Source organism: Anopheles aquasalis, chromosome 2 (assembly GCF_943734665.1).
Source record: "Anopheles aquasalis chromosome 2, idAnoAquaMG_Q_19, whole genome shotgun sequence".
Taxonomy (NCBI): domain Eukaryota; kingdom Metazoa; phylum Arthropoda; class Insecta; order Diptera; family Culicidae; genus Anopheles; species Anopheles aquasalis.
In genome coordinates this window covers 45124345-45137064 of record NC_064877.1, presented here as the reverse complement: position 1 = coordinate 45137064, position 12720 = coordinate 45124345, and the positions used below count along the sequence as shown (strand labels likewise).

At 50.3% G+C, this 12720-nt stretch overlaps 1 protein-coding gene across 8 annotated transcripts in view; it reads right to left on the bottom strand.

The window, feature by feature from the left end:
- LOC126572390 (homeobox protein prospero) overlaps positions 1-12720 on the bottom strand; it is an 80774-nt gene that overhangs the window by 55764 nt on the left and 12290 nt on the right. For 4 of the 8 annotated variants that reach the window (XM_050231647.1, XM_050231654.1, XM_050231655.1 and 1 more), the window contains exon 1: positions 21-3309. The exons of 1 other annotated variant lie outside the window; for it this stretch is intronic. The gene's annotated coding sequence lies outside the window, so the exon portion shown is untranslated. Of the gene's footprint in view, positions 1-20; positions 3310-5313; positions 5428-7808; positions 7850-12720 lie in introns of those variants that run through there. 3 more of the 8 variants (XM_050231648.1, XM_050231649.1, XM_050231650.1) reach the window with 3 other exon arrangements.

Genomic DNA, 12720 nt, shown 5'->3' with positions numbered 1-12720 from the left:
AACGAGATACTTGCACGTACCGGTGGTGAACGATTTGAATCACACTCACTTGCACTGCACAGTCACTAGCTGTCTTCTTTTCGGTAGTAATTTTCATGGAAACCACTGACACTACTGCCACTTGTTACGTACACAAACCACGCGACCTAGGACCTTCTCGTGGTCCCCGGAAAACGCGACGCGTGGCGTTACACAAAACACCACATACGCAGAGAGCTCCACTACTTTCTTCTCTTTTTGCACTCTGCTTCACTGCTTCACTCTGCTCCGCTTCTTCTCCGCTCGTTGGACGTCAGCAGCACAGCCCGCTCTTTCCGGCTTTGGCCTGTGTCGAATCTGCCAGCGACCGCGGGCCTCTCAAACAACTCATACAAGATGTAGTGGAATGGATTGTTCACCCTTCTACCCAAAAAAAACACTAAACGGCTGCTAGTAGATCGATGGAGTGACCACCACCATCGCCGGTTCGATCTAGCGCACCACCTTGAGCGCCATCAATTGGTCACCTTTCCAACGATCGCTCAAACAACGCTTTACACGAGATACAGCACAATGCATGTTGTGTCCCAATGCCGGATCTGCCTTTTCCCGGTTTTCCTTCATTTCCTAATGCTCCTCCACAGCTCAATAGTCACCCCGGGCACTCGTACACAAACTCTCGCACTTCTTTCCTTCCTTTCCTTTGCGTTCTTGGTGCCACTACCTCGGACATCCACTATCTCTCACTCTCTCTCTCTCCTCTCTCTGTACTCGGTTAGTGATGATGCTCGAGGTTACGAGCAAATATTGTTCGATTCCGGTTTGACACACTTTTCCAGCTCGACAGTATCGACAGCGAACTAGATTTTCCACTCAGACTTGATATTCGGTTTCGGCGGTTATTATTATCGGTTTTTCGGGTTTTTGCCTTCAAATCAGACCCCACATTGACTAACTGCACTACGGCAATTTTGGGTTTTTTTGTTTTCGCGTGTGTGTAATGTTTCTTCTTTTCTTTGCCTTGCGAACCGAACCGAAGTTTCACTTCTTCACCAAACGCTGCACCGCAAGGGGCGTGATGGTTGTTGGTCGGGCCGAGTGTGTTGTTTGCTGGTGGTTTGCCCTCACCGGCGAATGGCGCTTTTGCATTAGTAAAAAATTGCCCGAGTTCCTAGCGACTCGCTGAACTGAAGCACTTCCTTCGTGGACGGAAGGGATGTGGGGTGAGGGTGTTGGGTGGTGTTTGGGACACCGAACGGAAAACTCACACACGAGAACAACGACGACGCTCGCAAAGGAACCACTAGCTGGCAAACCGCGATAACGACCACGATAACGACGACAACGATGGCGACGATAAACCGTCGTCTCCTTGGTGGCCGATTGGTACAGAATGGTCCTGCTGCTGGTGCTGCTGTTCGTGTCTCGTGTTGTGGGGGAATAACATGATAAACTGGTTCGTAGTGGTGCGATCACGCCTAAACCGACAGCCGCCTCCTCATCTGCTCGTCGTTTACGGCCGTGGATCATCGAAGAAAATGCCGATCAATCAGACCTCCGCGGAGTCTTTGGGGGAGGTAGTGTCCGCCAATTGGTGCGTGGTGGTTTAACCAATCGTCATTATCATCTGCTCAGCGACGTACACCAGACATTGCTTCTTTCTTCGACGCTTGCTACTGGCAGCAAGGTTCGTTTCACATAGTTTTTCACTCACTGGGGGCACTGGCGACCGTCGTCGATCGTCCCTTAGTAACCCTGGCAACAGATTTGAACGCAACTGTTTCTTCCAATCGTTAAAGCCCAACGAGCACGCCGGCATGATGTTGTAGCGAGAGCCGGTTTTTGCTACCTTATGCTACCGGCCGCAAATTGCACATTTTTTGTTTTTTTTTTAAGCTGCACCGCGATCACTTTCGGTTTTCACGCGATCACAGGGGGCACCGCGGAATGGCTGTTGGAACGATTGTTTTTTTACACGATGGAGTGTCTAGGTTTTGTTTTTAAATGCATACGAGTATATTTATATTTTTACTGTGTCTTGCCTTTATACAACTATCTTATTACAAGAGTTTGCCGTTTTGCCGCATTTTGAGAACATGTTTCACACACACTTGTTATATAGTCGTTTTATAGTATTGAATGGTTTAGTGGTGGTTGGTGCGTTTACTGCTACGCACCGAGCCAACGAAAGAGTTCGAACTTAAATGCATTGTATTGGGTGTTGTGTGTTTTGTGTAGTGTTTTTTGTTTGGTAAAACCAAGAACAACAAGTTTTCGTTTGTATCTCTCCTTCTCTATCGTCGCAACACTGACGCGACGCAGGTGGTGGAGACGCACTCTCCCAAGGCACCGCGGATGACGAACGTGCGGAGAGGCGAATCCGGTGTTCCGGTGATGGTGGGTCGGAACATGCTGCTGGTTTTTGCTTCCCTATCCTGCTTGTTTTTTTTTCTTCTTGAAGCTTCTTGCCTTCCGGGGGTCCTTTCGTCTTCGGCCCGGACTTAGACGACACCCGTTTTAATAACACACACGCGCGGCCACACGTACACGCTCGTAATGGCTGATAACCGCTTCACTGCACTCTGCCGCGCAACACTAGGGCACTGGCACTGGCACTGGCCGGGAATATGCTCTGAGTTGAGTGGGGTAATCCAATGCAACGCTGCCGGTTTGATGGTCACACACTAAGCTCCGATGATGATATTGTTGTTCGGTTTGCTGCTGCTACTGTTGCTGCTGGAGGACTTCAGGCACGATCACTCGCGCCCTCAACTGTAGCTGGTAGATATTCTGCTGCTTGCCACTTCTTCGCTGAGTACTGAGTGTAGATTTTGCTGAGCTGAGATTTTTCTTCTCCTCCTTCTTCTTCTTCTTCTTCTTCTTCTTGTTGCTGTTGTGATGTCTGACTGATCTTTCTGTGTTTGGGTTTTTTTTTGTTTTGCGCGCGCCTTCTCGACTGCTCTGCTATCTGCTTTAGTAGTCGGTTGATAAAAAAACACTGTTTGGTTTGATTTTGTGTTTCTTCTTCTTCTTCTTCTGCTGCTGCTGCTGCTTCTATTTCACAGTTATGCTATTGACGACACTGCTGCTGCTGCTTCCCGGTACTATTGCTGCTGATGGTTTGGAGAGATGGTGTTGAGTTTTTTTTTGGGAGGAAATGGGTTGGTTTTTGTTTTAATCCACGTCACGCCTTACTGCGATTATGCTTTCAAATTTTCGATATTTTTTTTTGATAATTTCTTAAACTTCGTTTTAAACTGCGATATTTTGTGTTTTTTTTTGCTGAATTGATTCGAAATAGTTTTTTTTTTAAATCTTCTCTTCGTCTACGCGGAATCTTTCCCCCGGGGGCGCGTTTCTTGCACCGGTCCGAACCGTAAGAGAGCCGAGTTAGATGTGGTACAGCAGTTGTCTGAAGTCAACTGATAATATGAGGTGTAAGTGGCAGACACACCGCACATCCGCACTACTCGGTCGCTCGGCACACTGGACACCCTGCCCTGCTGAGGCTAAACTCCTTGGAGCCGGTCTCTCTCTCTCTCTCTCTTTCACACGCCGGGCGTCCTTAGATTACTACTGTCCCCTTTCGACCGACCGACCGACCGACCGAGGCCACCGCTGGCTTATGCTCTGGGCCCCCCTTTCTCTACTCGAAGACAACGACGCCGACGAGGCCGACGATGCTTCCGAAAGGAACGAAGCGGCACTCGTCGGAAGGGTGACTCCGAAGACTCCCGCTTCGCCTTTGAAAGCATCGTCCACCTTCCATCCACCCACCCTTCCACCCAAAACCCAGTTGCCTTCGAGTTGAGAAGAAGCACACGAGCGGCACCTCGACGACGACGACGACGACGACGACGACTCTACACCACTATCACTCACTATCTTCCCATCTCTTCTCTGTCTCTAGTGCCACTCTATCGCTCTCTATCTCCGATGGGGAGCGGGGGAGGGCGCGCACAACTTCTTCGCGAAAAATCCTTGGAGCGGCGGGAGAGCCACCACCGAGAACCGAGAACCACACCACCGATGCTCCGTATGTGCGAACGTAGACTGCGCCAGGCGATGTCTTCGTCTTGTTGCCGAACTTCTCCGAAGGAACCGACGACGCCATACACATCAACCGACGGGCTCCATCGCTACAAGTGCTGCACACACACCCACACCCACACACGCCTACACACTCGAGTAGAAACAGGGAAAAGGGACACCCTCGCACAGGCGCGTGTATCCTTGGCCGATGGTCAAACGAGGCGAAGGCGATGGCGAGGGGTAAATATTTATCCCGAGAAGAAAATTACTCTAAATTTTATATAGAGAATATCCTCCTCACAGGCGAGAGGTGGTGGTTGTCAGCGCACCCACCCATCCACCCACCAACCCCACTGTACCCGAAGGCCAAGAGAGGGGCGTATATATAATAATACATAAAAAGCGTCCTCGTCGTCGTCGTCGTCGGTGCGGTGGGAGGTTTGCCACTTGAGATCAACTCCTCGTGCGTATTCTTCAGATCGTCTTCTCCTTCGGAAGCTCTGTTTTGCCACTCACTTTGATCATTCGGTCACACTCTCTCTCTCTCGCTCTCTCACTCTGTCTTTTCTCTCTCCTTCTCTTTCTTTCTCTATCTCTTTCTCATTTCCTCTCATTCTCTTCTAATCCTTTTTCTTACTTTTTTGTCTCCTTTAATCAACTTCTTCCACAGTTCTTTCTCTTTCATTTCCCACAACTTCTCCGCTTTTTTCTTCGTTTTTTCTCCAATTTAGTAAGGATTTTTCTTATTTTTCCCAGAGCAATGGAGGAGTCTTCTGTTTGTTTCCTAAGATTTACGCTCTGCGCAACATTTTCTCCTTCTTGCACTTGATATGTTCATCCCACTTTCATCTCTACTGTCACTTTTTCAATAAACAGTTTATATTTTTATTAAGCAACGGGCATCGCACACTACTGCTAATGCTGTTTAACACAACAAAACATTCTTCACTTGTTTTGGCTTTTTGAAAGACAGAAGGTAACAAAAGCGAATGCACATCACCAAGATTTCTGTTTCCAAAACAGATCCCCGTATCCACTGGCACCGGTTCAACCGGATCCGGTCACAAGAACTGTTACTGGATGGTTGTTGTTCTTCCCCCTTTTTTCCGTATCACTCGATCCACACGATCACGATCGCAACCAGCACCCGGTTTTCCCGCCGCACTTTGTTCCCGGTTTGTTTACGGTTGGATCGGCGGCTTCTCGCTTTTCCGGTTTCCGGTTGCCGCTTTCTCCCTGTGTGCGCGTTTTTTTTTTGCTGTCCCGCTTTTGTTCGTTTTTTTTCTTCTACATAATGTTTACTTTTGTTGTTGTTGTTCTTCTTCTTCGTATCGCAACCTTGCAACAAAAAAACAAAAAAACAGCGTGCCGCGCAGCGTGCAGCCGAAGATGTTTTTAAATTTTGCAGCAATCTCGTCCGACTTTTGGCTCACGACTGACGTACGGCGACTTGAGAACCCGGGGAGCACCATCAGCAGCAGTGGCGGTGCCTTCCTTTTGGCCAAAAACCGTGGCCACATCGCAAGGCAATCCCCGGGTTTTCCCCGCATTCGCAACGGGTGCGAGCGGTGGTGCGTTTTCGTCGCAGGATTTTCCACGCCACCACCACCACCACCGGGCACCAGTCGGACATTAGGAGACGACCGGGGTGTTCGCCGGGGACCGGTCTCGAACCGAAGGATGAGCATCATTCTCTCTCTCTCTCTCTCTCTCTCTCTCTCTCTCTCTCTCTCTCTCTCTCTCTCTCTGTCTTCTGTTAACTCTCTGTCTGTCTCTCTCTCTCGCTCACTCTTTGAATGTTGAAAAAAGGATACCGGACCGGTTTGGAATCCGCTTCCGGCTTTCCCTTTCTTCCTTTCTTACACGCGCAAGCGACCACCGTCTGTGTTGGTGAGTGCCGACAGACCGCACGAAGCTGATACATACCGGGACGGGAGAGAAGAAAGGCGCTCACCCGACCGTCGGGCTGGGAAAATCGGGAAAATCTTCGGTTTCGGCGCACGAGTACATAGAGAGCCCGTTGAAGAAGGAGAAAACAGGGCGAAGAAAACGCTATGTGACGCCGTGCACCGTGGTGTGCGTGTTCCGGCGAACACCTAAGCGCTGCTCATGCGCTCTGTGGCCACGCTGGCTCACCCATCTAATGCTTCGAATAGTGAGACATGTTGGTCACATTCTGCGTCCGCGCTCTCTCTCTCTTTCTTTCTATTGTCACCAATCGGTGACAGAGGATCGAGAGGATGGACGGTGGGGGAAGAACTGGTCCACATTCCCCTAATGACGATGCCGCACGCTTGTATGTGTGCCTAGCTGGTGGTTTCTATGTGTGCAGGACTCACTAACACCGTCTGCGTGCGTGTCGGTTATGTACAATCACACCACGAAGAGCATTTTCCCACCACAACATGCTTTCTCTTTTTTCGCCGGGCTGGGAAACCGCGGGGAAAGCGTTCGCCGAGTGCCGAGCACGAGCTCACCAAACGGAACTTTCACCCCCTCCACCCAATTGGCACCAGAGAACCCGAAGGACAGGTTGCGCTGTGCGTGAAGGTTAGAAATGCTAATACCTTCTATGTTCTGCGCAGCCACCACCAACTGTTCCGGCGGCCTCATGGATCGTGGCGGAAACGGGTTTATTAAGCATTTCCCCAGCCTTAGGTGCTGTGCTGGTGCTGCTGCTGCTGCTGCTGCTCGTGCTGGTGGTGGAAGCGGAACAGAGAATCTCTGTCTTGCCAAAGGAAATTCCCTAGCAAGCAGAGGCTCGCTCTCTATGTATACTCTCCGTGTTTTAGCATCTTTTCCCTTCTGGCGGCTTCAAATAGCACCAGCAGCAGCCGTCCGTCCGTCGCCGTCGCCGAAATGATGATGGCTGAACGGCTTTATCGTAGGGAGCAGTTTCATCTGCGACCGACTTATACCGCGACTTTTAAGCAAGAAGCGCTTAATATAAGGTCCGGGAGGATTTGCGATCATTGTGATAAATAGCAGGTAATCTGGAGAGAGGTTACTTGCTATCACATTGGAATGCGTGTTAGTAAAATCAGATGCGTACACTCATCTCCTCTGAGCCTCTGAAATTGGTTGAAATTGAATTTGGAGGGCGGAAAATTTTGTCGGAAATATGTGGAATGATCTTTCAACGGCTCTCGTAGAGCAGGTTTGATTTAATAACATGAGTTTCCTTTGCTAAAAGATGATCTTCGGGGATAGAAATCATTTCTATTGCTACAGAATATCCTACAGATTAACATTTAATTTGCAGAAATCGTTTGGTATTTTTTGGTAATAAAAAGTAATCATAAACTATTGACAACTAGTATCGCTTGACAGGGAAGATGCTCTGATGCTCTTAAGAAATAACGACTACAACGGGGACCTAAGTAAGCAGTTCAGTATCGGAAGCTATCGAAAAGATAGCCAACAGACCTGGATCTTACTCGCATCATTCCCTTTGACATAAATTAATGAACTATTAATTGCAGAATCGTTCATTCATAGAGAATACAATAAAATTCTGAGATATTTTGACTGAAGTTAATAGATTTACAGAGAAGTTTTTGGTGCATTTTACTTCATTTACCATGAGGCATGCAACATTTTCTGCCATTTTTTCGACTTCCCAAGTACCAAGTACCATGCGCCTCCTTCGAACTGGCAGCTATTATGTTTACCCCAAATTCAATGACATGAATTTTAATAGTAATGCAGAAAGATAATCAAATTAAATTGTTATGATAACTGGTCTAAGTGTAAAACAACGAAGATGAGTAAAATTGCTCTCTTTGCTTCATTCTTACCTAGACAAAGCGATACATGTCTCATTCCATAGACTTGAGCCGTGTTGAGTCACGCGGTTACCGCGGTCGGAGAAGGTACGATGAGTCGATGAAGAACGCACAACTAATCGCCATAACAGCATCGATCAATTTAAGGTCACGTGTTGTTGTTGTAGAAAGAAACCAGCAAAATCAAACAAACAACGAAACCCAACAACTAAACAACCCGGAACAACAACCACGAGAAGGTAGCACACACGCCCACGCACTCACGCACACAGAGCTCCAACACCCCCTTCCACTTTCCCCGAGGAGCACCTCGGACAACGACTTGGACGATGGAGAACGTTTTCGGGATCCGGGAACGTGCCGCAAGTGGGTTTACCGCAAGGAACCGCAATCACCGTCCGATCGCATCCTGCGTCCGGGGGTTCTTAGTTCTACTCCCCCCTACAGCAACGGAACCGTGTCACTATCGGAACAGCTCACATGTGGATGGTTGTTTTTGGTGATCACAGTGAAGATCACAACCGAGTCGGAACATTCACTCGCACCAATCGCTGCAACATGGCACCTTGGCCACCATTCCGTGGCAATCGCAGTGTGGCCAACCGATCAATTCACCAGCACTGGGCCATTGTTTCGGGGCCATTTGCTTCGAAAAGTTACCACGAATTGGCTGCATGAAGTTGGAAAGTGGGTTGCCAAAGAGTGCATTTGCAAAGAGAAATTCACTGCCAAGTGGCGTGGCCTCACATTCGTGGCTATCAGTGGCACAACCTCACGCAGATCAGCAGACACATACACAAAACACTCGCTCGCACATACAGCAGGTGCAACAAAAGAACACAAGCAAGCAGCAAGATTGACGATAAAGATGACGTTCGTCGTTTGGCGCACGGAAGCCGCCAGCCACCAGCAGCTCACCAGAGGTGAAGGTGAATGATGCACACGGTGGACACTTTTCCGCGGGTCCAAAAGGAGTCTTCCTCGTAATTTCGCGTAGGGAGTTTTTGGGGGGGGGGGGGTGGGAGATGAGCCAAAAAGGCGATGCGCTAAAGATGCGTTTTAATCCGAAATGCGTGTGGCCCTTCTCCTTTTTGTGTCGTGGTCCAAAGATTGCACTTTTACCGGTGGTTCCATTGCTGCCACGAGTGCACCTAGAACTGCTCCTCCTGAATTTTGGGTTCTCGGTTAAGGTTCCCGGTCGTGGAGGGTCGTTTTCACTTTTCACATTCTTGTGGAGACGTGGTGCGCACTTGATCTTTTTCTTCTTCTTTTGAATCTTTTCTTCACTCTCCCTCTCGAGATCAAACAGGAAGGAAGGAACGGAGGAAGGAAGCGATTTACTTTCTTCGGTTGTTGGGGTCCTTCAATGGAGTACTTATAATGGAAAAAATAAGAAACTCGACGCCGGGTAGTCTTGGCATCGCGCGAAACGACGGACGGCGACCGAACACGCGTATTAACAACGACGCTAGAACAGCGTGACTGAGCGGCGTATTATGCGCTGGAAAAAGAAACACTGACCACCGCTGGGTGTAATTACATACACACGTACCTGGCTGGCGTACGAACCAGCCTGCCCAGGTCCACAGACTGCCAGCCTGCCAGCCTGCCAGCAAACACACACCGATACAACAGGGAGCGGGGAAGGATCCCTCGGCCCTCGGTTTTTTGGTGTGATCGAATCGAACGAAATGCCTCACCACCCTTCTGTCCCTCTACAATTTTACCACCATCCTCCCCCCGGGGGCTGAGGGTGCGAATGCGAGAGCGAATAGACAACAAACATGGCCAACAGGAGTGCGAAGGGGGTGGAAACGCGAAAGCAACGAAAGCAATGGGCAGCAAAAAAAAAACCAGGCACACACCAGAACTCCCCATGACGATGCCAATGATGATGATGATGACGATGATGGGGGATGATATAGGACGAATATGGTTCTGAGCACCACCAGAAGCGTGGCCGAATCGCGGGCACCCAGAAAGAAGAGGAGGAGATAACAAAAAAAAACACACATCGACGAAACGGACGCGATGGTGTGCGAGCGCAAAATAAGCCGAAAGGAAGGCAAAAAAAATATGCCACCCCCTCACCGATGGGTGGGGGTGGCGATGAAGGGGTGTTCATCGGGAAAGTTAGCGAAAAAAATCCCGCGCCGGCCACCTACGCCATGTGCATGTGTATTGGACTGGCGAGCGAGCGACAGAGAGACAGAGAGAGAGAGAGAGAGAGAACGAGCGAACGAACGAACGGAGGTGACAGCGAATGTTAGCGAACGCAGATGCGATGGGGCGAAAAGGAAAACCTGAGCTGGGGAAAAGCTGGAGCAACAAAAAGCTGGTGCAGCAGCAGCGGCAAAAAAAAAAGGGAAACAAATTCCGCTCGCGAGAACACACAAATACACATTCGCGGCCAGTAGTACATCGAACGAGGATCTCCTCCGGACCGAGCACCCATACTGGCGAGCATTTACCGCTCACGCATGTACCGCTGGACCCTGGGGGGCGGGGGGGAGGAGGCCGGTTTCCGCGGAAAAATGAACCTCAACCAAAAAAAAAAACAGAAACTCGAGGAAAATTCTCATCCGCGTGTGTGCGTTCACAGTTCTTTTCTTTCTCTCTCTCTCTCTCGATTCGATTCTTTTTTTTTGCCGTCCACCGATTATTTCGCGCAACCACGCGTATGGCAGCGTGATCCTCCTCGGAGACATCGCGAGTGCACTCGGCCACCGCTGGTATCGGGTTGCGAGCTGGCCAGCTGCTGCTGGTGCCATGATGGTCGACGGCGACTTCGACTCGAGTCCACGCAAAGTAGGCTATGCATCGGAAATCGCGAGCATTTTTCCATCCATCCTAGAATGCCGCGCAGCATGACGTATATGTATGCAATGGCGGCTGGTTCGGTGGAAAAATCCGCCAAAAAATCGCCACAGATTTCTCCTCTCCAGCAGCAGCAGCAGCAGCAGCAGCGCGATGAGTTTAGCTGTTCCGCTTTCTGCTCTCTATGTTCTACTTCCGTTCCCTTTTTGGTGCACTGGTCCGCCGGGCTCGATGTATTGGTTGGAAGGATCACAACAACGAACCACACTGAACCTGGACCAGGACCAACCAAGCAGTGTGTACATATTGAGCGGTGCGTGTATGTGTGCTCGTATACCTACCACCCGCTCGCTCGCTCGCTGGTCAACGCGGACAACAAAAAGCATTTCCCGATTTTCCCGATCCCGCCACAAAACCAAATCGGCCTTCGACCCCGACTAGCGGGTGGTGTGGGATTGATATATTAGGCACCAGCACCACTACCACTACTACTGCCACAGCACCCTGATCATCGTCATCATCATCATGGTCATTTGGGGGTCGCGTCATGCCACCCAACGCTGCACATCATTGCTGCTGCTGCTGCTGCTGGATGCACTCTGATGTTGCCGCGTGTCTTGTCTCAAAGCGAAAGGCTGTGATGCCGATCGCGTACCAAGTAATTCAATTGCTGAAGAGTGAAAGAATCACAAACTAGGGGCACAGAATGGCGTCGTGGACTGCGGAACCAGTGCCAGTCGCCACAATGCACTTCGCGTATGATGCTTGGCAGCAGCAAATGTTTCTGCATCACTGCACTAGCAGTAGTGCACGCTGGTCCTTATGTACTATGCACTTCCCAAAAAACTGCATTCTGCATTGCCATTGCCTCCATTTCCATTGCCCTTCGCCGCCACCACCACACCGGAGTGTTCCATGTATCGCGGGATCGCGGCATTCGCAAGAGCGAAAGCAAACGTGAAATAGAGAGTCAGCTAGAGTCAGTTGAAGGGCTGGAGAGGAAGAGTGGTGGTGGTGAATGCAGTTTTTCGCTCGGCAGTTGGCCAAACTTTTTCCGAACCACCTCCACCCCACTACCCTCCCTAGAGTGTAGCACAAGCCTTCGGTGAAGGTTTTTGACGAAGGAAGGAAGCAGCGCGCCCGGCTGGGTGGTAGGGTGTTAGGGGGGGCGGGTGTACAGAGAAAAAAAACCCGGGAAAAATTGCATTTTTCTGTTTACTTTTCCACCCCTCGCTGGTGCCGCTACTAACTCCACGGCTGGATGATGGTTGTTGTTGGTTGCTGCACTCTCCAGCACCAGCAGCAGCAGCAGCATCGAACGCAAGTGCAAGTGGAGAGAATGCACTTGTCGAATCGAAGGGCAGACGCGTCGGTGTGAGAGAGAAAGAGTGGGGTGCAATGGGGGTGGTGCTTCGGGCCTGCATAGGCGGAAAACTTCTTCTTCCATTGCAGCGCCACCGAAGGCTCGGAACCGATGGAACGGATGGATGGATTGGATGGATGGATGGATGGGCATCGCATCAATGTCTGCCTTGCTTCGTCTTCGGCGGCTCCCCCCTTCAAAAAACCCCACACAACCATCACCACCCCCCGGGCAAGGTAAAGTCTAGTAGAGGCCTCGCGGCCACCGAGAGCACACAGCACAGCACTTTGTTGTTGTTGGCTGGTGTTTGGGATTTTCTCGTTTGAATTTGAGTTTTCCGGCCCTTTCCCAACCCCCCGTTCGCCGTTCTCGCGGTGTAATGCACCGAATGCGGCCGCATGTCCGCGGGCCTGACCGAACAGAACGGAGTGGAAGCAGACCAAGCGAACGCCAACATCGCGGTCCTCCCCCGTTGCTTGCTGGCTCGCTGGCTGGGGGGACGTAATGTAATGATGCGCTCACGGCCGGACCACCTCCAATCCGTCTCTTCGACGTACTCGAGTGCAATGGGAGAGAAAGAGAGAGAGAGAGAGAGAGAGAGAGAGAGAGAGAGAGAGACGGCGATGCAATTCGTCGAACCACGGTCGGTCCTTCGGCATCCAAGCCAGCATTTTCCCACTGATTTCCCACCGAGCGAATGCTTTTCATTGAAGTGCGCACCCTTCATGGAAGAAAAGATAATGA